Here is a 25,373-nt window from a genome sequence, read left to right as displayed (position 1 = left end):
GTTCAAACCCACCTGATAACCAGATTTCCCTTCTCATCACAGTGGGCTAACTTATGTGAGGTCTTTGGGAAGCTTAACCAAAACTATCCAGAACTGAGCTTTTCATAAAATGTTAGTCGTCATGGAGAATAAAAACTTTTGTTTTGTTTGATCTTTTTCTTTGTTCCCTATGTTTAAATGTTTTCATTTATTTAAGACAAAGTGGTTGCAGAAACTACTACATTAATTTGGGAACAAACAGGCTACGTCTAAATTGCCATGATTTTCCACAAATGCTTTTAACGGAAAAGTTTTTCCATTAAAAGCATTTGCGGAAAAGAGCGTCTAGATTGGCACGGACGCTTTTCTGCAAAAGCACTTTTTGCGGAAAAGCATCTGTGCCAATCTAGACGTTTTGTGCAAGAAAGCCCCGATTGCCATTTTCGCCATCGGGGCTTTTTTGCGCAAAGCAGTTTTTAGCTGTCTACACTGGCCCTCTTGTGCAAAAACATTTCCGGAAAAGGGCTTTTGCCCAAACGGGAACGTCAAAGCATTTGCGCAAGAAGCACTGATTTTGGACAGTAGAACGTCAGTGCTTTTGCGCAAAATCAAGCGGCCAGTGTAGACAGCTGGCAAGTTTTTGCACAAAAGCAGGTGCTTTTGCGGTAAAACTTGCCAGTCTAGCCAGCCCCTGTGTCGGGTCCTTCAGGAAAAATAGGGGAGGGTAGGAAATTGATTACTGGTTTTAAAAGGGAAGCAGAAGTGTAATAATGGTCTTGGGTAGTTGTTCAAGACTTGCAAAGCTATTTCCCAAATTGGTACATGCCACTTGGTTGCGCTGTGTGGTTATAATCCATATATACTAATTTAATATGTAAATTAGTCTGTTAATATTGGTCAAATATCACACATTTACATTATATCTTTGATACAATACTTATAGATCATTATTACTTTAAGGCCAGATCCTACTGTCATAGCTGAATAAAGACTGCAGGATTTGGTTCTAAGCAAAACAAACAAACTTTATCATGGAGTGCAATGTGAAATAAACACAAATGTACACACACAGTATTATGTATCAAATGTCTTCACAAACCAGAGAGAAACAAATAGTTTGTCTTTTGGGATGCAAAATTTCAGGCACTTCACTTGTTTTGGGAAATCTGGATCTTTTCACCCCTCATAACTCTGCTCTTACGCGTGGTCTTTGGACCATTTTTTATACTGAGACAGGGTCAGACCAGGGAGCTGCTGCAGCGATGGGAAAAGGCAGCCCAAAAGGGTAAAAACCCCTGTGAGAAGAAGCAGAGAACTGCAGCCCAATTAGATGCAGCTGGGAAGGAGCTGGCTCATGCAAATTGGGGCCAGCTGACTTCTCTGCTGGCTGACTGAGGGCCTTTAAAGGCCTCAGCAATTGGAGGTGAGAGGGAAAGAGAGAAATTGGAGAGAACAATTTGGATCAGCACTAGGTAAATGCAGCTAGGGAGGGAGCCTGAGGGTGCCTGGCTGGGCTCCCTACCATTGAGACCTGCTGCAAAACCCCAACCTCTGGGGCTAGGAGGAAGAGGCGGCCTACCCAGTGGTGGCTTGGGGAAGAGGGACTCTTGCAACAATACTTTAGGTCACTTGGAGCCAGTATATAAGGTTAGACAATTGGCAGATGTCTGAATGTCTGAAACTAATTTTAACTCTTCTTAAAGTGACGGTTTCAAGTTGGTGACTCCGTATCACAGTTTATTAGTTACGTTCTTAGAGATCCGAACCGAAAATAGGGCCCCATTGTAATGTGCAATGAACACTGATTGAAAGATAACCCTGACCCTAAAAGCTTGCATTACAAGAAGGGAAAAGGAGAGGAAGTAACATTAATATCAAGACTGTGACAAATCTTTCACACAAGGATCTGATCATCAAAAGAAGTCTCTATAGTACAGCATCTCAATTTACCATCATAAAAATGCAGGGCTCACCTATTCTTTCAAGGCTGGTATTCTGTAAAATGGTGCCTTCTGAGATGGCTAAACTATTAAACTCGGTACATGCAGGGAATTATATTTGAATGTAGTCTTCAAAAACAATTTTGATGATGGACAATTCTGTTTATCACAAGTAGACAACCCTTAACTAAGTTAAGCTTCAACAGAAAGGCAAAGAGACTTTGAAAGGAAGGCACACAAAATAACTTTGTAAATGTTTAAAATACAGAGAGTAAATGTCATTACATTCCCACAGGGAGCTGCTGCTGCTAATGCACTTCTTAACTTGCACACATTGAACAATATCTGTGTGATAGATGACAATCTTTTCACCTATTTATCAAGGAATTAAGATGAAACAAAATTGCAATTCCTTTTTATATAAGGAAATAGTTCCAGACCAAAGGCATGCTGTTAAACCACTCCTTAGAAATTTAGAATACTTGAAGGGATCTTGTTTTCAAAATGGAAATCAAGTGAATAACTTGAGTAAAATATTACAAAGGGAGACAGTAGAAGTACAGGAGCTGAGGCCTTGTGTTCTTTGAACTACACTGTCATTGCGAGAAGCTAATTAAGATCAGATGTGATCATGTTAACATTACAGCTCACATCCATTTTGCTCACAGTGTGGTTTACTCTCATACTTTGCAGTGGTAAAGTTCTTGGGTAAGAGTTTCTAATTAACAGATGCCAGAAAACAAGGTCAGCAACAGTCCTTGTTACTCAGCTGCAAATAAGCAGCTGCCTGCCAGCTCCTGCTCTTCTAAGTGTGATGGTGCCTAAAAGTAACACAGTCACCCCTAATAATTCTGTTCTCTACATGATCATTTGCCCTCTGTGGCTACGTCTACATTGGCCCCTTTTCCGGAAGGGGCATGGTAATTTTTGAAATCGCAATAGAGAAATGCGCGGGGGATTTAAATATCCCCCGCGGCATTTAAATAAAAATGTCCGCCGCTTTTTTCCGGCTTTTAGAAAAGCCGGAAAAGAGCGTCTACACTGGCCCCGATCCTCCGGAAAAAAAGCCCTTTTCCGGAGGATCTTATTCCTACTTTGAAGTGCTTTTGCAGAAGTCAGCAATAAAGTATAGTACCATTTGTGATGTTGCATCCCAGATTCATTATGAAAACACACACAACTGGAAAAAGATTTATGCAAAATTTAAGCTCTTGTACATCACTAGAAAAGCTATAATCTGCTGAATGTAAATATTCTATTTGTGTGACTGCATATTTCTAACTTCAAAACAGGAATAATAAAGTATAAGAAAGAGTACCTCACCTTATGCAGTAATGGTGGTTCTTTGAGATGTGTCCCCGTGGGTGCTCCACTGTGGGTGCTGGTGCGTCCTCACGCCGGCAACCAGAGACTTTTCTAGCAGTTTCTGCTGTGCCGCGCAAGCGCCATGGTGCCCTCTAGCGGCGTAGGAATTGTTGAACGTGTGCGCGGCACGGCTCCTCCATTCCTTCTCTACCCACTAGAGTATAAGGCTCCAAGCACAGGAAGGAGGGAGGGTAGTGGAGCACCCACAGGGACACATCTCAAAGAACCTCTGTTTCTGCACAAGGTGAGTAACTCTTTCTTCTCCTTCGAGTGGTCCCCGTGGGTGCTCCACTCTGGGTTACTACAAAGCAGTTGTTGGCTCGCGGAGGTGGGTTTGGAGCCGTGTAGTAGTAATTGTGGACAATACAGCCTGTCCCACTGCCATGGAGGATGCTATGGAAGAGGAAAGAGCATAATGTTGTGCAAAAGAGTGGTCAGATGACCATGTGGCAGCGTTGCAAATGTCTTGCAGTGGAACATTATGAAGGAAGGCTGTTGTGGCAGCTACCGCCCTGGTGGAATGAGCTGTGACAGTTCCAGGTAAGTGCTTGTCATATAGGGCATAACAAGTTCAAATGCAGGAAGTAATCCATTTAGAAATTCTCTGAGATGAGACTGCTTGTCCCCTAGATCTCTCAGCATGAGAGATGAAGAGTCTAGGAGAGGCTCGCCACAGTTTCGTGTAATCAACATAGAAGGCCAGGGCTCGTCGGACATTGAGAGTATGCCATGTAGCCTGGACTGGCTCAACATGAGGCTTTGGAAAGAAGGCAGGTAAGTGTATGGGTTCATTCATGTGGAAGGGGGAGGGTACTTTAGGGAGGAACTTAGGGTGGGGTCGGAGTATCACCCTATCCTTTGTAAATACAACGTATGGAGGGTCAGCATCAAGGCCGCAAGCTCACTCATCCTCTTGCTGGAGGTAATAGCAACGAGGAAGGATACTTTCATAGACAAATGAGACCAAGAGCAAGTGGCTATAGGTTCAAATGGCGATTTTGTAAGGCTCTTTAGAACGTGGTTTAAGTCCCAGATAGGGACTCGTGGACGGACAGGAGGAAAGGTATTTTGCAGCCCCTTAAACAAGCGTTTGGTCAATGGGTTAGCGAGAAAAGAAGCGCCGTCCGTGGAGTAGTGAAAGGCAGGTATGGAGGCGGCGTGGACCTTGATACTGCTAAGTGCTAGACCCGACTGTTTTAGGGATAGTAAATAGTTCAGTAGAGTAGGTAAAGGAGTGAACTGTGGTGGGCTCATATGCATTTGAGAAAACAAGCGAGAGAATCAAGTCCATTTATACAGGTAAGTTCTTCTAGTGGAACGTCTTCTACTGTTAATCAGAATGTCCTTCACCTGTTCCGAGCAGGCAGCCTCAGCATCCTGCAGCCATGAAGGAGCCAGGAATGGAGATGGAGCTTGGTAACGTCTGGATGGAGAGTCTGACCGTGATTCTGCGATGGAAGGTCGTGGTGAAGCGGAAAGGGATACGGGTCCATCACTGCCAACCTGAGAAGATAAGGAAACCACATTTGTCTGGGCCATGCAGGTGCCACTAGAATGACCGGCGCCTGGTCCATCCTGATTTTGTTGAGGACTCTGTGTAGGGATAACATATCAATGTATTAAAAATGTGATTCCCCCAAATGGAAGTGACTCCCCATAATTTGTTCCCCACAACTTAAAGTGTTTAGATTGATCATTAATTCTTATTCTTATTATTAGTTAAGATTGTTAAATGTTTAGATTTATTATTATTATTGCCCCTTTAGAATATAATGTATTAGGTCATGTAACTTAGAACTGTTAAGAATATAATCCTATGTAGCCAGAAACAGCCCCCCCTCTGTGTCCCAGGGCATGCTCAAGCCTGTACAAGGGACTGCTTGAAATTGACATTGCAGAGATACATTGTAACAATGCATTGTCATGCCACTAACTCTGCTATGGGAGCCAAGCCCTGTAATTGACTAAGGGCATTGTTACATAATTGATGCCTGTTCTCTTTAAAACATTGTAACTTTACTTAGCACTCAGAGAATGTTTTAAGCAATACCACCCAGAAACTTTTGTAACTACAACTTTTATTATTATACAAAATACTGTATGGGAAACATTAATTAGGGAATGTATGTAAGAGAGAGAGAGTGCTTGGACGATGAATGAATGGTTCTGAGAGGTGCCAGCCTGAGAATACAGCAACAAAGGGCTGAAGAAGGCGTCAGGTGCCAGTGCAACCAAAAGGTGTCAAGTGGAGAAAACCAAGTACTGGAGGCCCACCCGATGAGATCACTGACGAGCACCTGGCAGCCACCCTGGAGACATCAGCATGATGCAGCAATTTCCATAGACTGGCATAGGAAGAAATTCCTATAAGAACTGGACTAAAAAACTATGGAATCAGAGTCCAAGGTTCTGCTGCCAGCCCACCAGGAGCTTCAGATGCGCATCTGATCAGGACTTCGCTCCCCACTACCATCACTTGTGTACAGAGTACCTGGCCACAAGCAACTTCCAGGCTGGTAACTATATACAGAACTTGAATGAATGGTTTTTTTATATATATTTCTGTATATATATAAAAGGGTTAAGTAGTGATAGGAATAAGTAGTTAAACAACGTTGTTTGCTTCTATCTTTTCTTTATTTTTTATTATCTTTACAATAAATGTGGCTTTTTGCCTTATCCCCCTCATAAGATCCTGCTTGCTTTTATTGGTACAACATTTGTGTAGGAGCGGGAAGGGGGGAAACGCGTACAGGAGAGGGGCATCCCATGTGATGGAAAAGGTGTCTCCGAGGGAACGTTTCCCTAGGGCTCTTCTGGAGCAGTAAAGGTGGCATTTTCTGTTGTTTTTTGTGGCGAAGAGGTCCAAGTCTGGTTGGCCCCAGTGAAGGAAGAGCGGAGTGAGGACACGTCTGTCAAGCTCCCATTCGTGCTGGTCCAGAAATGTACGGCTTAGTGCATCTGCTGTGACATTCAGTATTCCGGGTAAATGGCCAAAGGGGTGACCCCGTGTAACAGGCACCAGTTCCAGAGCTTGATAGCTTCCGAACACAGGGAAGGGGATCGAGCACCCCCTTGACGGTTGATGTAATACATGCAGTTGGTATTGTCCGTCATGATGGTAATGGACTTGTGAACTATGCACTTTGTGAAATGTTGGCATGCATATCTGACCACCCGTAACTCGAGGAGGTTGATATGGAAAGTCTGTTCCATAAATGACCATTTGCCCTGGGCCGTGATGTGGCCTAAGTGGGCCCCCCATCCCATGAATGAGGCATCTGTTATAACTGAGAGTGGAAGGTGGACGTTGGAAAGGAACGCCCTGTAACATGTTTTGAGGAATTGTCCACCAGAGTAGGGAGTTGGTGATGCATGGTGGAATGGCAACAGGCTTGGAAAGTTGGTCTCTGGAAGGCTTGTAAACTGGCGCAAGCCAGGACTGGAGAGGTGTCATGTGAAGTCTGGCCAAGTTGACAACGTAGGTCATGGAAGCCATGTGCCCGAGGATCTTGAGGCAGTTGCAGACCATGACAGTCAGCACCGATTGTACTGCCCTGATAAGGTTGCATATGGTTGCGAACCTGTGCTCAGGAAGCGTAGCCCTCACCGTGACCGTGTCGATGAGGGCGCCTATGAATTCTAGTCTCTGCATTGGGAGTAGGGTGGATTTTGCATATTTTATGTGAAACCCCAGGCTGAGTAGAAGGGCTATTGTGGTGTCTGTCTGTCATGGCCTTGGTCTCGTCAAAGGATGCACCTTTTATGAGGCAATCGTCCAGATACGGGAATATTATGATGCCTTGGCATCGAAGTGAGGCCATAACGACTGCCAGGGTTTTGGAAAACACCCTGGGGGCCGTAGAGTGGCCAAACGGGAGCACCCTGTTTTGATAGTGGTGAGTGCCTACCATAAACCATAAGAAACGTCTGTGAGCAGGATGAACCATAATGTGGAAGTAGGCATCCTGGAAGTCGAAAGCCGAAAGCGAATCACCTTGATAAAGCATGGGAATGATCGTTGATAAGGTCACCATCTTGAAACAGTGGTATGCGATGTATTTGTTGAGGCGCCTGAGGTCTAAGATGGGTCACCATCCTCTCGTCTTCTTCTGGGTTAGGAGGGAGGTTGAGTAGAAGCCTCGGCCCTGGAATTGTGGTGGTACATGTACTACTGCGCCTAGTTGAAGAAGATGCGAAACCTCTTGTAGGAGGACGGTTTTGTGAGAGGGGTCCCTGAAGAGGGACGCGGTAGGAGGGTGCTAGGAGCGAGGGAGGGAGGGAGGTAAAAGGGATAGTATAACCAAATTGAATCAAATCCAAGACTCATTTGTCCAAAGTGATGAGGGACCATTCGTGGAAAAAGGCCCGGAGGGGGTGGTGGAACTGAAAGGTATTAGTTGTCAGTGGCAGAGGATTGGCTTCCTGACTCTCAGCCTGACCTTCAAACCTGCTGTTTGCTTGATGGTGGATGGGGTGTGACGTGCTGTTGTTGTTGCCGCTGTGGTCTTCGGTGGTAAGTTCTTTGTTTCTGGCGGAAATCGTATTTGGGTTGTTGTCTAAATGACTCTCTTGGGCATTGGTAAGGCTGGTACCTAGTTGTCTTGAATGGAGGAGTGTACATTCCAAGGGTTCTGAGAGTCGTATGGGAGTCCTTCATAGAATGCAACACCTCGTCGGTTTTAGCTGCGAAAAGGTTGGTCCGGTCAAAAGGCAGGTCCTCAACCTTCTGCTGTAGATCCTTAGGTGCCCCAGATGCCTGTAACCAGGAAATCCTGTGAAGCACAATTGCCATGGCCGTAATATGGCTGCGGTGTCTGCCACGTCCATAGCGGACTATAAGGCTGTGTGGGAGATGGTGTGGCCTTCCTGCATAATATTGATCAAGGTTGACCTTTTGTGCTCCAGAAGGTGCTGGAGGAAGTCTTGGAGCTTGGAGTAATTAGCGTGGTCGTAGTCCGCGAGCATGGCAGTATAGTTCGCAGCCCTGAGGAATAATGTGGCTGAAGAGTAAACTTTTCGGCCCATAATGTCCACTTTTTTGTGGTGCTTGTCCTATGGAGTTGTTCTGAGGTTAGGCTGTTTACTTTTGTGTCGCACCGAGTCTACCACTAGAGAATTAGGAGGTGGGTGGGTAAAAAGGAAGTCCATATTCTTTGGAGTGATAAAATATTTATGGTCTGCCCTCTTGTTTGTTGGAGTGATGGAGGCTGGAGTTTGCCAGATATTGTTGACCGGGTCTATAATAGCCTCGTCCATAGGTATAGCAATTCTGGAGGCGGTTGGTAGCTGTAGTGTACAAAGAAGATGATATTGCTTGACCTGCACCTCCTGGAGGTCTCTTTCCTGAGCTATCACAACTCTTTTAAACAAGTCTTGAAATTTGTGTGTGTCATCTCCCAATGTTGGGGCTTTGGTAGTGACCGCTTCATCTGGGGAGGAGGAGGAATTGTGTAGAGGAAATCTGGTCTCCCCTTCAGAGAGAGAGTCGTGTGCCTCCGAGGGGACTGGAGAATTCGGTTCAGTGGCAGATGCAGTAGCAGGAGGCGAGGGAGGAGGTGGCCTGGAAATAGTGGAAGAGGGCTGATGGTGACTCTTCTTTGGATGTGGCTCCCAGGGTTGCCATTGAGTGGTATATGGCGGAGGTGGGTAGCCATACTGTTGCGCATACCATGGATACGGAGGGGGAGCGTATGCATATTGAACTGGAGTTGGCTGCCAGGATGGAGGTCTATGTGCTGGGCTAGAGTGTTGCAATGAAAACCTGCTCCTCGATTCGATGCCGATGTCACTGACCGAGTGAGAAGCAACCGAGGAGCGGCGATACCTCATAGAGTGGATAGAGGAACCCGGGGATGGCGGTGCCGAGGAGGTGTGGCTCTGCACTGGGGATTGGTACTGCTCGCACCTCTGAGACGGTGCGGGGCGATGTGGCTTGGGTAGTGGCGGTGCTGACAGCAGGGGTGTTGATGGTGCTGAGGCTTGTCCCGGCACCGGAGCAGTCGGAGGTGGTTTGTCGACATGGGCCTTCTTCGGTGCCGGGCGCTGTGCCATTTTGGCACGGCTCGGTGCCATGCGCTCTTTCAATAGAGCAGTCGGTGCCGAGGACGGCTTAGGTGTGGTAGCAGTTGGTCCCGCTGACTTTTGTCTTGGCTCTGAATGAGCTCTTTTATGCGGTGCCGACATCTTAAGCTGCGCCGCACCGGAGGTTACTGGCCTATCCTCGGTGCTGACCCGTACCACTGACGGTGACGAGGATAGGGATAGAGTCAGAGAGAGACCGGTTTTGGAGGTCATGGAGCCAGAGTGGGCTGGCAGTTGACTTTTCTCCATACTCTTACTCAGTTGAGGTGGTCTAGATGTCGTAGGAGAGTCCTCTGAGGAAGGACGTAGGGACTTCTCATATAAGAGAATCTTTAGTCTGTTTGCTCGGTCTCAGCGCGCCCTCACTGTCAATTTGGAGCAGTGCAGGCACTTTTGAGTCTGGTGCGCCTCCCCAAGGCACTTAATATACTTGGAGTACCTGTCCGAAGCGGGCATAGCATCCCGACATGACTCACAACATTTGAAGCCCGGGGAGCCGGACATGAGGGGTTGGGGAAAAGCAGCAAGCCGCAACGAGAAAAAAATGTTTGTTTTTAAACTAGACTGGGAAGGAGAATAGGGCTAAAAAACTTGGATAATGAAGTAACTAGGGCTTAAAACGGGGTATTTAACTATTTTTTCACAGAAGTAAGGAGAACGGTCGGCTCCGTCTGCTGCCGAGGACAGTAGAGAAGGAACTGAGGAGCTGTGCCGCGCATGTGCTCAACAATTCCTACGCCGCTAGAGGGCACCAGGCAGAAACTGCTAGAAAAGTCTCTGGTTGCCGGTGCGAGGACGCACCAGCACCCAGAGTGGGGCACCCATGGGGACCACTCGAAGAACCACCATTACTGCACAGGGTGAGTAACTCTCTTATACTTTATCATTCCTGTTTTGAAGTTAGAAATATGCAGTCACACAATATTCTATTTGTGTGACTGCATATTTCTATCTTCAAAACAGGAATGATAAAGTATAAACCTATTTACCAATCTGACATGTTAAGTGAGGGCCATTAGTAATACTCAGGGAACTTAATGGTCAAGACCTCAGGACAATTATCTTTGAATAGTCTATGGTCCCGCCAGGACACGTGGCCAGGTGGCCTGAAGCTCGAATCCATTTTGGATGCTGTACTTTCCATTGGAAGTGTGAAAAATTTAAACTGAACATAAAGGATTCTCACCTTTGGCAAAAGGGATATAAGGTGGAAAAACAAACAATAAATAGGGGCTTCCAGGTGCCCCTGCTTACCACCCATGATGACTTCTGGAAACATCTAAAACTGAACAGGGGGAAAGATCAGGCCCAAATTGGGAGGCTCCCCATCCTGTGAGAAAAGATTATCAAAACTATTGTTAGGGTAAGAAATTGCAGCTAGCAAGCTTCTTAGTGTATTAGACTTACCTGGCATGTTTTGTTTTATTTTGCTAAGTAACTTACTTTGATCTGTCTGCTGTTACTTGAACCAGCTAAATGCTAACATTTATAGATAATAAAGTCATTTTGATTTATTAATAAACCCCGGGTGAATAATTATTACAGGAGGGACAACTGCTGTTCATATTTCTTTGGTAAAGGGGATGGACAATTTTTGAGTTTGCTCTATATAAAACTTTATGCAGATTGAGACAGATTTACCTGGGGTTCTGGTCCCATTGCGACTGTGCACCAGGGTGCACAGTCAAATTTCTGACTGAGCCGTCTCAGAGGTGAGCTGATCTTAGTGTGCTTATTCCTCTGCTGTGGGCTGTGACTTCAACTCTATGCCTGTGTTGGGGGAGACTGGAGGGTCTGGCTCAGCAGAACAGGATCATGGGGCACTCCAAAGGGTAGGTAGGTGGATTCAGTGCTATTTCAGCACATCAAATGACAGTCTCATGGGGATCTCTGTGACAGAACCCATCATACACATTGCCTGTAATCACAATACATTGTGTACACAGCATGTACAATAATATAAAAGTACTTAGCCTGCTAGGCCCTTATTAATTGGTAAGGTTTTATCAGTGCTTTTTTACCCTGTAATCTCCTTTACATGCCCTTCTCTATTGTTACATTATTCTTTTTTTCCCTCTCTCAGCTGAAACAAGTAACATTTTATTTCAGAAGTGCTCATACTAGTTCCTGTGAGTGCCTTCCTCATTCCTCATTTTGAATCTATTTCTTGTTACTTTTCCTTGTATCATTTATTTGTAAGCACCCATGTGCTGTGCAAAAAGAAGACACAATCCCTGCCTGTCCAAGTAGCTGGTAATTTTTTTAACAGACATTGGGATTGGGAAAAGGGCCCAAAAGGCATACATCTGAATTATATTTTAAGTAGAATATTGCTTTTCCAGGCTATCTCATGCTCCTTCAAAAACAGGAATTTCTGATATTTGGTTACAGTAGTTTTAATGAAAGAACATTTTTAAAATTTTAGGACTCTGCTCTGTTTTCAAAAAGAACCTCTCATCATACAAGTGCAACTTTGCCAATCTGCTTTTGTGTGTGAAATTAGTCAAATCCAAGTCTGTGTGCACAGAAACATTCAAATTTGTGTGCAAAGTGTACATGTGTGTGCCTATATATGTGCTGGTAATTTCCATAGGAAAATCAGATTGTTAATTTGTTTCTGTATGGACATAAATTTGGACATGAAAGTAATTCTAATTTTAAAACATGAGCGTTTATACGTACATAGTACTGTGCAAATGATAAGTTACCTCCTGTTTGCACCAATATTTTGACATTTATTGCAGAGAGGAGATTTTGATAAACACAAAAACAGTGACCTGACAAACAGGATACATTCCTTGTACTTTCTAACAGTCTGCTGTTTTTCTTTTTTGACAGTAGAGGGCAAAGATGTCACATGCAGTTAAAACTCAATGTAGTTAAGCCATTTCCTAAGAAGAGAAGGATACATGTGGATTAAAAATAGGTAGCTGAAGTGTTCAGACTATGACAAAAGCTCCCTAAAAGGAAGTGGCTCTGCATGTAAGAGGCAGCAGCTATGAAAGCAACACACACAGTAGAACTAGTGTCTAGTGTTAAGTCTTATGTCCAGTGCAACATGAGACGAAGGCTGTGGAAAGTGTTGTTTTGTTGTACCACTTATAAACCAGGCCTTTATTGCTGGAGTGTTTTGAAATCGTTCTGGAGCCTAATTGAAAACAGAAGCTTTCACTTCTGCTATCTTGCAAGTTACTTGCATTACTATGAAAGCAGTGAGACAATGACGATGGTTTATTTGAGAGCACAGAAGTGGTCTACAAAATTTTAGTCACCTTCTGGGTTTTTTTCCTGATTGGTTTCATGGATCACATTTCCTGAGAGTGCCTGCCTAACTCCTTCCCTTCCTTCCTTCAAATTCCTCCTTTAAACTAATTTTGCTATACTGTCCCGCCCAAGTTAATGATGTATTTAAAATTAAAATAATGCCCAGGTGCCCAAATAGTCACATCCTGTCTGCGCGTCTTGAACAAAACTAAATTCTTCAGGGTAGGAACCTTTTAATTTTCTTTGTTCTTTACTGTGTCCTACAAACTTGGGAAAAGAGGACTGTAAAATTGTTAATACATTTAAAATTATTAAAAAATCTGTATTTGATGGAACAGCTATGCACACAAGTACCTATATCACAACGCAAGAGGCTGCACATGTATAGCTTCATGTTTAATAAACAGGAAAAGTCATAACTACCTAGACTTTGGAGTTGTTTTGCTATCTTCCTGATAGCATGCTGTGCACATACTGCATCTGAATTTCTAGTTGATGGAAACTGAAAATACTGTAGTTATAATGTGCATCTGGTAATGCCCTCACAGAAACAATTCACCAAACAGCTAAAATTGTTTTAAACAATTAAACAGGTTTGCACAGTATATTTTGCAAGTGGCCTAACACAGCATGGCATTTCATAGCAGTAAGTCACTGAAAAGGATATTAAAAAACAGTGGCTCATCTTTTGCATAATGTATTCTGAAGTGTCTCCATGTTACTCTAGATTTACACTGGTATAACTCAGCACACATTTAAAAAAAAACTTCTATTCACCTCAATCTTGTTTCACTAAGGCTTATGTCTCATAATTTTGATCTTAAATATCTATTTGAGCCATTTCTCTACTTTTGGTAGGTTGATTCATATTTTCCCTCCAGGGGAATTAAATAACTCTTTAAGACCCTCTTTAAGTTTTCAAAACCAAAAGATAGAGTTTCTAAGTTTACAAAGCTTCATTTAAGTAAATTGGTGAGATCCTGGCTACACTGAAGTTCTTGGCAAAATGACCATGGACTCCTGTGGGGTAAGGCGTCATGTGGAGTCACATGTTTGCATGACCACTGTCACTAACACTAATAGGATTGTGGGATTTGTTCCATAGATACTTTTTTGGATTCTAATTTGCAAAGGAAGTGTCTACTAAAGCTCGTTGTCAGTAGACATACTTTGACTTAGTGAATTTTGGCAGCAAATAAAATTTCAGCTTACTGCAAAGTATTTTCCCCAGAATGTTCTTTAGTAAAAGAAAACCAAGATGGCGTTTCTGACAATATACTAGGTGGCGCTTGTGATTTGCTCACATGAGCCTTTGTATTGTGATCACAAGGCACTACATCTATAAGGTCACAAATTATGAAATTATATCATTTTATCAATATTTTACCTCAAATATGGGAATATATTTTAAGATATTCCCAGTGTTAAACTAATTTTTTTCTTTTAACCTCTTTGATCAGAAGTATAAAAATGTAAAGTTAGTGACAACAGCACCTTCAGTTGCTGTACCAGCAGGCAAAATGTAAGTAACTGAGGTATACGGTAGACAAAACCTGATTCTCCACTCAATAAGAAAAATTTCAGGTCAGTATAATTGCATCAACCAACCTAAAACTGATGTTATAAAGTGGAGAATCAGCTCAATAATTGTGTTACAAGAACCAATTCATCCAGAAGGAAGGATACTATTAGCATTTTAAAATATAAACAAAACACCCCACATCCATTATTATAGCTAAACGGATAGAAATGAATGAAGCTGAGAATAACCCAAGAGCAGGTGTTTGTTGACACTGTTCATTAGGAATAAATGGAGAAGAGAGGGCTTCCATCAGTGAAATTATTCAGATCTAGAAACACAGATACCTATCAATCAAAGACATTTAAGAATAATAAAACGAGTTTTGTGATCCAAAGAGCTGATGCACTTGTGATCCATTTGAGCAGGGGAACTGATACACTCACCAGCCCCTCGGCAAACGGGTGGGTGGATCCGCACTCCCAGAAGGAGTGGGGCCAGCCAGCCCTCAGTGCTACCCAGACCACACACACCCATGCCCAAGGCTCTGGGAGTGATTTAAAGGGCCCCAGAGATCCAACCACCACTGTAATGGCAGCCTCAGGCCCTTTTGAATCACCAGGACCCAGGGCAGTCGCCCCCTTTTTTCTTTCCTGTTGGTGGGCCTGCATTTGAGGTCCCTTGCAACTCAAATGTGAGGGTGGGTATCTACCCTGCACTGGTTCAGCATGGGTTAATTGCATTCTGTGGGTGAGGAGACCATGCCCTCTCAGCCCTGCAGGACATGCTCCAGCTGGAACTTGGGTATAAAAGACAGTAGCTCAGCTCATTCTCGGCTGGCTGCTGAAGAGAGTAGATGTTTGTTGCAGACTCCTGCAAAGACCCCAGCAGCATTTCCAGGTACCAAAGCAAGCCAAGGCTCCAACCAATTCCCAGCTGACCACTACCAACAGAGGAGAGACAGTGGAAGCCTTGAGACTGCCCATCTCAGAATAAAGGGTAGGAAGTAGTCCAAAGGCACTACTGGTTGTGAAATCCTGTGTGTTTTGATGGACCCATGTTGGGCCTATAATGGGTACCCCTGGGTTGGTACCTGGTGGAATAGGGAAGGCCCAGCTGCTGCCCACTTTATTCTGGCTACAGAGTTGTGATACCCTGCATAGGACAGTCTTACTGAGTCTGGCCACTGGGCTAGGCTGACCTGGGAGCCAGAGCTGCTACTGTAAGGTGGTTGATCAGGTCACTTGGGCTGCCAAGCCCCTATCCTAATTCCCCCACTAATTAGAACCCTTCTGATGGGGTAACCTACCCCCACAAGATCATGATAAGCAGGGAAGAGAGTTCAGTTAAGGTCTGGTCAATATTGAATAGGTTTCAACGTACACTGTTCAAAAGCTTATGATATGTCTGTGTCCAAAGTGTCTTGTTTTCCAAATGAATCAGCTGGCACAATTAACAGGCCATGTAGATTTCTTATCAAGAAGGCAGTTTATTGTATGCAACTTGCTTGAGTATATAATTCCTGAGCAAAGTCAGAGAGACCTTGAAGCAGTGTTTGACACCTGGAATCACTACTGTTAACATTCCATTTATTTATTTTGATTGAACCAAAATGAATTTCTTTTTCTTACAATGACCATAGATAACTATGCTTAAGTGAGTGCAGAGCTTATGGAAAGATATGACAGTGATAATACCATTAACAGCCTTTATACAGAAAAGTGAATAAATGTGGCTTCACATGGAAACTAGCCACAACAGACATTTCACTGCATCATGTGGCGAGTCCTCAGCTAATTCAAAATAAATATGTGCAATGTATAATAGCTACAATGTCTATATATTGTACACTATATATTAATGCTACTTAAATGTGTAGTTATTTCTAAATCATAAAAGACAATATTTTTAATTGCAAGTAACAAATCCCATTGATTAAGCAGTCCTAAAGCAATAATGTTAGAAAAATGAAATTTAGAATACTACTTGATAGGTCCACTATGTCTTTTGGTTTGTTTTTTTTTTTTACTCTGCAGTTTGACATGTTAACACCATATTGAGGGGCAGTCTAGAGTTTGTACTTTGACTTGTCAAACTGATTTGTTTGCTTTGATAGCTTTCAAGAAGATGACTTCTCTATACTAACAATCAAGCTGCTTTTTTACTATTTTTGCATTACAGTTCTGTCTCTATTATAAACTTCTAGGCCAAATCCTGGTCCTACAAAAATGATGGAGTTTTGCCACCAACTTCACTGATAACTCTGTGATCCTTATATGTTATACTCAGCAAGGGGACCTGTATAACATTTTCTTTTGAAACCTAGTACCTTGCAAGAAGATATTTCCATTTCAGCAAGTGTGCTTGCAGAAGAGAAGGTTACTTACCTCGATAGTAACTGACGTTCTTTGAAATGATTGTCCCAGTGGGTGCTCCACATTAGTTCGGCGTGCAACCACTGAGCCTTAGATTAGAGATTTCAGAGCAGTGTCTCTAGGGCCACGCATGTGCATGTCTGCAGCCATGCACTCCTAGATGGCCGGCATTGTGCATGTGTGAGTCTCCCCCATCCCTGGTTCCTTCTCTACCCTGAATGTTGCCTGTGAGGAGGCCAGAATTCCAAAGTAGAGAGGAGGAAGGGAAGATTATGGAGCACCCATGGGGAACACTCATCTCGAAGAACATCAGTTACTATCGAGGTGAGTAACCTTCTCTTCTTCAAGAGAGATGTCCCTGTGGGTGCTCCACATTAGGCGAGGTAGGGACTTCAGATCTGACAGAAATGCAGTGGAAAGGACTGCTTTAGCAAGTTTCAGGTTGGAGAGAGGCCCCTACGTAAGTACGTAGTGCTTTGCAAACGTGTGGTTTGACGACCATGTAGCAGCTACACAAATGTCTCTTTTGGGGTACTTTGTGGAGGAATGCTATTGAGATGGCTATGGCTCTGATTGAGTGTGCTCTTATGCTGTCTGAAGGGGGCACCTCTGCTTGGGAGTAACAGGGCTTAATACAATCCAAAATCCAGTGGGAGAGTCTGTGATGAGAGGGACTGGCCTTTATTGTGGTTAGCTATTGACATGAACAGTCTTGGAGATGCTCAAAAAGGTCTAGTTCATTGCATGAAGAAAGAGATCTCTGTGCAGATCAAGGGCGTACATCTTCATCTCAAATAAATTGGCATGTGGTTTGGGGAAACAGGTGTATTTTCTGGAAGGAAGGCATATTGTGTATTAAGGTGGAAGGATGAGGAGGGGAGGCATTGGAGTGGGTATGTAAAATGACCTGGTCTTTAAAAAAGATGGTGTATGGGGGGATCAGCCAATTCCCACAGAGGTAATGGCTACAAAGAAGACAGTTTCAATGGATAAGTATAATAGTGAGGTGGTGGCCATTGGTTTGAAAGATGGCCTAGTTAAAGCGTTCAATACTAAATGCAGGTCCAATGGTTGTGTTGGTGAATTGATGTCTGGATAAAGTGCTTGAAGATCCTTTAAAAACCTTTTAGTGAGTGGATGTGCAAATATGGATGAATCGTCTATCTGAAATTGGAAGATAGTCATAGCTGCAAGATGAAATTCAAGGGAACTTATTGCAAGGCCCGCTTCCTTAAGGTGCAAAAGATAATTGAGGATGGCAGGTAAGGAGGATGTTGAAGGTGCTACCTGATGGCGTACACATCACACTGAGGGTTTTTTTTTTTCATTTCTGAAAGTAAGTCTTACAGTTGGCTAGTGCCCTATTGTGTAGAAGTACCGTTTGTGCTTGTTGTGAATAAGTCAGTTCTAACTCAGAGAACCATCCAGGAGCCACGCCTTCAGGTGCAGGGAGTGGAGGTTTGGTTGGGTAGCATGAGGGTCTGGAGGAAGAAGGAGATCTTGGCTGTAAGGTAAGTGTATTGGTGATGCGCAAGACATTGCCATTAAAACGGGGAACCATGCTGACGTGGCCATGCTGGAGCTCTAAGTATTAGGTGGGCTTTGTCTCTCCTTGTCTTGTGGACAACCCTGTTTCACAGGGGTATGGGAGGGAACGCGTACATTAGGTGAGATGACCAGCTGATGAGGAAAGTATCTCCCATCAATCCGTTGCCGATGCCTGCCCTGGAACAGAACGGGTGGCATTTTTTGTTGGATTATGTGGAAAATATATCTATGGTGGGGTAACCTCACTGTTGGAAAATGTTTGACAATATGTGTAGATTCATTTGTCACTCGTGTTTGGTCAGACGGGCTCTTCTGAGTGTGTCTGCCATTGTGTTCAGAGTGCCCGGAAGGTGCACTGCGGTAATATTTATGTTGTGTTCCAGGCACCAGTTGCAAAATGCTATGGCCTCTGTGCAAAGTGCTCAAGATCGGGCCCAGTCCTGATGATCTATATAAAACATTGCTGTGACATTGTCTACGTTGATGATGAATGGGAGGAATTTCGCCAATGCACTCCTGACTGCATGGAGTTCCAGGACATTTATATGTAGGTTCTTGTCACTGCTGGACCACAGACCCTGGGCTGTGTGATGTCATGGGTGAGTGCCCCATCCTGTAAGAGATGCATCTGTTGTCATGGAGATGGACGGTTCTGATGGGTAGAAGGGGACTCTGGAACAAAGGTTGTATAGACTCGACCACTACTGCAGGAATTTCTTTACCAGTATTGGAAGGACTAGGGATTTGAATAATGGGTGGTTCTTCTTCGAGTAGTGTCCCCGTGGGTGCTCCACTGTAGGTGAAGGGTTGCCCTGAGCCGCAGATCGGAGCTTTGTATAGCAGTTTCCCCTGTTGAGCCCCGCATGCCCAGGAGGCATCTCGAGCCCTTCCCGCCTCCTGAGGAGCGTGAATCAACCCCCTCCCTTTCAGTTCCTCTTTAACCACCCTCGTCAGCGGACGGAGCAGCCAGGAGCTCCCTGTCAGACTATCTGACTACTTTCCCCTTAGTTATTTAGGCATAGTTAGCTTCCCCTGTTTTATCCTAGTTACTCTTTCCTTGTTTCTTTATAAAAAAAAAAAAAAAACTAGAAATAGGAAAAATAGACTTAATTAAATCCCCCCCTCAGGGGGCTTGAACTTACCTCAGACCAGGACTCTGGTGAACTGGCTTTCTCCCACCTGTCAAAACAAGAAACACATAAAGACTTTTAAAAAAAAAAGAAGAAGCAGCAAAACCACATAAACTATAACAATATAAAAGATAAATATAATAATTTCAAGAGGGAGAGAGCCCGCAATGTCCAGCTCCTCAGGTTTTAAAAAGTGCGGTCAATGCTGGGACCCAATGCCGGCTTCAGATGGCCACTTGGACTGCATACGGTGTTTGGGGGAGACCCACTCTCCCCACAACTGTACCCACTGCAATTCCCTGACGGCAAGAGCCAGAAAAGACCGTGAACTCCGCCTCAGGATGATTTTATTTGAAAAAGCTCTACAGCCTGCGGAAGAACAATCTGCACCGCGGCAAGAGCCTCCGCCGCCTTCCAAAAATGCCCCGAGAACGAGAGCCTCTCCATCCCACTCTCTTCCAGCCTCTTCCTCTCCCAAACACAGAGGAGAGGCACACCAGACTGGGAAGTCCCCTTCCACTAAGGCTTTGGGGCGATCCTCCTACTCCGCGCTGGCATCAGGGCGCTCAACAGCTGAGCGGCCCCGGGAGCGCTCTAAGCAGCCAGCATGGCATGAAAAGCTGGCGCCGATTCAAACTGCGGTGCCACTTGAAAGCGTGGCACCGCTTCCAGCCCCGGCACTGCTTCAAGCTTCTGCGGCGCCCGGGGAGCGCTCTAAGCAGCCAGCACGGCATGAAAAGCCGGCGCCGCTTCAAACCGCGGTGCCGCTTCAGAGCGCGGCACCACTTCCAGCCCCGGCGCCGCTTCAAGCCTCTGCAGCGCCGAAAGCTACACCACGGCTTAAAGCTGCGGTGCCTCTTAAAGTCACGGCACTGCAGCAAAAGGATGGGCAGCCTCCGAAGCCACTGGCACCAGCTGATGCTCCGCTGGTCCTCCCACAGCCAGACAAGCAGCCCGATGCGGCTGCTGGGGATCAGCCCCAACAAGAGACTGATCCATACAGCAGGCATCATTATCTGTGCTTGCCCTCTACTTCTTACTCTCCTGGGAGGTCTCCATCAAGGGAATCCCCTCCCAGGTTGATATCACCGTTGTCTCTTCACGACGCTCCCCTTCCTGATGATGACCACCGCACGGTCTATTCCTCGCAACATCCGTCACCTGGAAAGGCTTGCTCCCACCATTATAGGGCTCCGCCACAACATGGCCCATGGCACTCATACTGGCCTTACCCACCTCCACCTTATCCTCCGCAATGGGGACCTTGGGAACACTGGGAGCCATATGGACACCGCTCCCCACCTCGTTCCACTGCATCCCGGAGAAGTTTGCCTCGGCCACAACCCCTACCTCCAGCAAGTTTTTCGGAGGACGAGATGGAACAAATCTCAGACAATGACTCAGATACTCAGTCAGTAAATGTCACACATTCTGATGCCCTTGATGCACAACCAAAGGACGCCGTAGTACCATCAGACACTGGAACGATTGACGATCTAAAACAGTTCCAAGAACTATTCAAGAGAGTAGTGACAAGCCAGAATGTCTCCCTGCAAGAGGTGCAGAAGAAACAATACCAATTGTTAAAGAATCTACATCCGACACTACAGGGCAAGATTGCCCTACCCATAGAAGAAACAATCATGGAGACCTCAGAAGATCTGTGGAAGACGCCTGCATCCATCCAACCAACTAACAGGAAAATTGACAGAAAGTACTTTGTCCCCTCAAAAGACAACGACTTTCTCTTCACTCACCCACAACCTAACTCACTAGTCGTGGACTCAGCACAACAACGAGCGAAGCTTCCACAATATAGGACAGGCAATGCAGACAAGGACCACAAAAAGTTGGACTCCTTTGGCAAGAAAGTATATTCCTCTTCAACCCTACAACTCAGAATATCAAATTACTCTGCTCTCTTAGCAAATCACAGCTTTGACAACTACTCAAAACTGGGAGAACTAATGGCGCATCTCCCCGACTCCAAAAGACCCATCTTAAAATCAATAGTTCATGAGGGCCATATGATCGCCCACACCGCTTTCCAAATGGCAATGGATGTAGCTAACACTGCAGCCCGAGTTACAGCTACAGCGGTGGTGATGCATAGAGCTTCTTGGCTCCAGTCGTCTGGAGTTCCCCGCGAACTCCAGCCCAAAGTGGAGGACCTGCCATTTGACAAACAAAAGCTATTTGCAGCCACTACGGACGAAATGCTCCACAACAGCAAAAATTCTAAGTCCACACTTCGCACGCTAGGTATGTGCACGCCACCCTATAAACGCAGGCGATACACCCCATATAATTCATATAATCAATATTGGTATGGACAATACAATCGACCACAGAGGCCTTATGAAGACAACAGACCAAGACAGTGAGGTCCCAGAAGGCGACCCAACCAAGCCCGCCCACTGGCTAACCAACCATCTAAGCAGCAAATTTGAACATTTGGTCGAGGGTCTGCAAGACCTCCTGTTCGATCTAGCACCTCAACATGGCCATCTATTCAATCATCGTTTGCGTGCCTTCCTCCCACAGTGGGAATCCATAACATCGGACCTCTGGGTCCTAGAGATAATTCAAGTGGGCTATACCATCCCTTTTATTTCTATCCCCTCTACCTTTCCCCCTACCCCGTCCCTTTTCAGGGACCACTCTCACGAAACCCTTCTAAAACAAGAAGTCAATCGGCTCCTTGTCATTGGGGCTATAGAAAGGGTACCCCGAGAGTTCCACGGGAGAGGGTTTTACTCGAACTATTTCCTGACCGAGAAAAGAACAGGGGGTTGGAGACCTATATTGGATCTCCGCAAACTGAACAAGTTTCTCAAGAGACAACGTTTCAAGATGGTCACTCTTTCCACTATCATTCCTGCGCTAGATCGAGGGGACTGGTTCGCAGCCCTCGACCTCCAAGATGCCTATTTCCATGTAACCATCCACCCCTCCCACAGACGCTACCTACACTTCACGTTGGGACTAGACCATTTCCAGTACAAGGTTCTTCCCTTCGGTCTCTCATCAGCTCCGAGGGTATTTTCGAAGGTACTGGTGGTCGTAACTGCGTATCTCAGACGGCAGAACGTCATCATATTTCCCTATCTAGACGACTGCCTTCTAAAGGGATCCTCATACGCCGAAACCACCTCTATGATGCATATTACCACGGCCCTCCTCAGTCGTCTAGGCCTTCTAATCAACCAAGACAAATCAATTCTGCACCCAGTTCAAGATATAGAGTTCATTGGCGCACGCCTGGACTCAGTTACAGCCCGGGCATACCTACCTCAGCAACGCTTTGCAGCCATGCAAGAAATTATAAACGGGATGCTCACAGTTCCTACCACCACAGTACTTACATGCCTCAGACTAATGGGACACATGGCTTCCACCACCTACGTAGTCCACCATGCTCGTCTGCACTTTCGATGTTTTCAGTTCTGGATTGCAATCATTTATATCCCATCACGACCCCTCGAAACAAAACGGTTACTATGCCACCAGTCGTGCTCGCATCCTTACGATGGTGGACAGTGCCAAACAATCTTCTGGCAGGGGTTCCATTCCAACAAATCGAACCCACTATTCAAATCACCACAGATGCTTCCCTGCTCAGCTGAGGGGCACATATGGATGGTCACGAAGTTCAAGGCAGGTGGTCCCCAAACGAGACACTCTTACATATCAATCTCCTCGAATTGAGGGCAGTAAGGAATGTCTGTGCACACTTTGCCTCCGACATCACCAATTACACAGTACGCATCCTAACGGACATCTGCACGATGTTCTACATAAACAGACAGGGTGGAGCCCGCTCCCGCTCTTTATGTGCGGAGGCTATTCACCTGTGGAACGCGTGCATCCGCAACCAAGTCACCCTTATAGCATCCTACCTGCCCGGAATGAACAATACCAAAGCGGACTCCCTCAGCTGAAACTTCACCGCAGACCACGAATGGGAGTTACATATGTAGGTGACAAACTCAATTTTCTACCAATGGGGATAGACCTCTTTGCTTCTACCCAGAACACCAAATGTCCCCAATTCTGCTCATGTGCGGGACTTGACAAACACTCTCTGGGGGATGCCTTCCTAATCAAATGGACAGCCCCCCTACACTACGCCTTTCCTCCCATACCGCTCATCCCAAGAGTTCTGCGCAAGATCCTGAGGGTATGTCTACACTACCCCGCTAGTTTGAACTATCGGGGTAATGTATGCATACCGCACTTGCTAATGAAGCCTGGGATTTGAATTTCCCGGGCTTCATTAGCATAAGCGGGGAGCCGCCATTTTTAAATCCCCGCTGGTTCGAACCCCGTGCAGCGCGGCTACACGGGGCTCGAACTAGGTAGTTCGGACTAGGTGCCTATTCCGAACTACCGTTACTCCTCGTGAAACGAGGTGTACCGGTAGTTCGGAGTAGGCACCCTAGTCCGAACTACCTAGTTCGAGCCCCGTGTAGCCGCGCTGCACGGGGTTCGAAGCAGCGGGGATTTAAAAATGGCGGCTCCCCGCTTATGCTAATGAAGCCCGGGAAATTCAAATCCCGGGCTTCATTAGCAAGTGCGGTATGCATACATTACCCTCCTAGTTCGAACTAGGAGGGTAGTGTAGACATACCCTGAGAGACAAAGCCCTAGTCATCCTGATTGCGCCATCATGGTCTCGCCAAACCTGGTACCCATACCTTCACAGGCTAGCGGTCCAGCCTCCACACCCACTACCATACCGGATATACCTACTATCTCAGGACGACGGCAGGATACTGCATCCACAACTCAATACCCTGCATCTTCACGCATGGCTTCTCTCTGGTTCTCGGAGGTAGAAGAGCGCTGCTCCCAGTGAGTAAAAGACGTCCTCCTCCATAGCAGGAGACAGTCTACTCGGAAAACTTACCAACAGAAATGGACACGTTTCTGTCACTGGTGTCAGCGAGCCAAAGTGGAGCCCCGTGCCTCACCACTAAATACCATCCTAGACTACATTCTGGACCTTAAAGCATCAGGACTATCAATCTCCTCTCTAAGAGTACACCTCTCTGCAATAGCAGCATTTCATACCTCAGTAGACGGCTTCTCCATTTTTAACCATCCTATTACGAAGAGATTCCTCAAGGGACTCCAGAATGTGTACCCACCACATAAGGCCCCACCCCCTTTGTGGGACCTAAATCTTGTTTTGAACTGCCTCACCAGACCTCCCTTTGAGTCACTGGCAACAGTACCACTTCCCTTCCTTTTTATGAAAGTCTGTTTCCTCTTAGCCATCACCTCCGTCAGGAGGATGAGCGAACTCGGAGCATTAATGTCAGAACCTCCTTTCACAGTTTTCACAAAGGATAGGGTCATACTTAGACCCTACCCCACGTTTTTGCCATAGGTCTGTACAGAATTCCATCTCAACGAACCAATCGTATTACCTACCTTTTTCCCAAAACCGCATTCTTCACAGACAGATGCCAGCCTGCACACTCTGGACATCTGGAGGGTTCTGGCCTTCTTCCTAGAAAGAACAAAACCATTTCATAAATCTGAAAGACTTTTTATCTCCATTGCTGAACAATCCAAAGGGACACCAATATCATCCCAACGAATCTCAAAGTGGATATCGACATGTATAATCAAATGCCACTCTCTGGGCAATAGACCACTACAACGCCCACCACGAGCGCATTCTACTCGAGCCACGGCTGCTTCTACAGCCTTTCTGGGCAATGTCCCCTTAAGAGACATTTATCAGGCAGCAACATGGTCTTCAGACCATACTTTTGCTAAACACTACGCTATCCTTCCACAACTCAAGAGTGATTCAGCAGTTGCCACAGCAGTACTCTCTACCACTGCTAAACAATGACTCCGGCTCCCTCCAGCCTTACATTGAATACTGTTTTGTAGTCACCTACAGTGGAGCACCCACAGGGACACTACTCGAAGAAGAAAAGGGAGTTACTCACCTCGTGCAGTAATGAGTGTTCTTCGAGATGTGTGTCCCCGTGGGTGCTCCACGACCCTCCCTACCTCCCCTCTTCTTGGAGTCAAATTCTCGGGCAGAGACGAGGAACTGAAAGGGAGGGGGTTGAGTCATGCTCCTCAGGAGGCGGGAAGGGCTCGAGACGCCTCCTGGGCATGCATGGATCAACAGGGGAAACTGCTATAC

At 45.6% G+C, this 25,373-nt stretch overlaps 1 long non-coding RNA gene across 1 annotated transcript; it reads right to left on the bottom strand.

Annotated features, from left to right (window-relative positions):
* Positions 1-1,151: 1,151 nt before the first annotated feature.
* LOC142830196 (uncharacterized) lies at positions 1,152-25,169 on the bottom strand. The gene is made up of 3 exons (XR_012905226.2): positions 24,641-25,169; positions 19,217-19,253; positions 1,152-4,787 (listed from the first exon to the last, which is right to left on the bottom strand). It is a non-coding gene; the product is annotated as an uncharacterized LOC142830196 (long non-coding RNA).
* Between the last annotated feature and the right edge of the window lie 204 nt (positions 25,170-25,373).

Source organism: Pelodiscus sinensis, chromosome 7 (assembly GCF_052426305.1).
Source record: "Pelodiscus sinensis isolate ZL-2025 chromosome 7, ASM5242630v1, whole genome shotgun sequence".
NCBI lineage: Eukaryota > Metazoa > Chordata > Testudines > Trionychidae > Pelodiscus > Pelodiscus sinensis.
The sequence above is the reverse complement of the archived record's forward strand: the minus strand, read 5'-3'. Positions and strand labels throughout refer to the sequence as shown.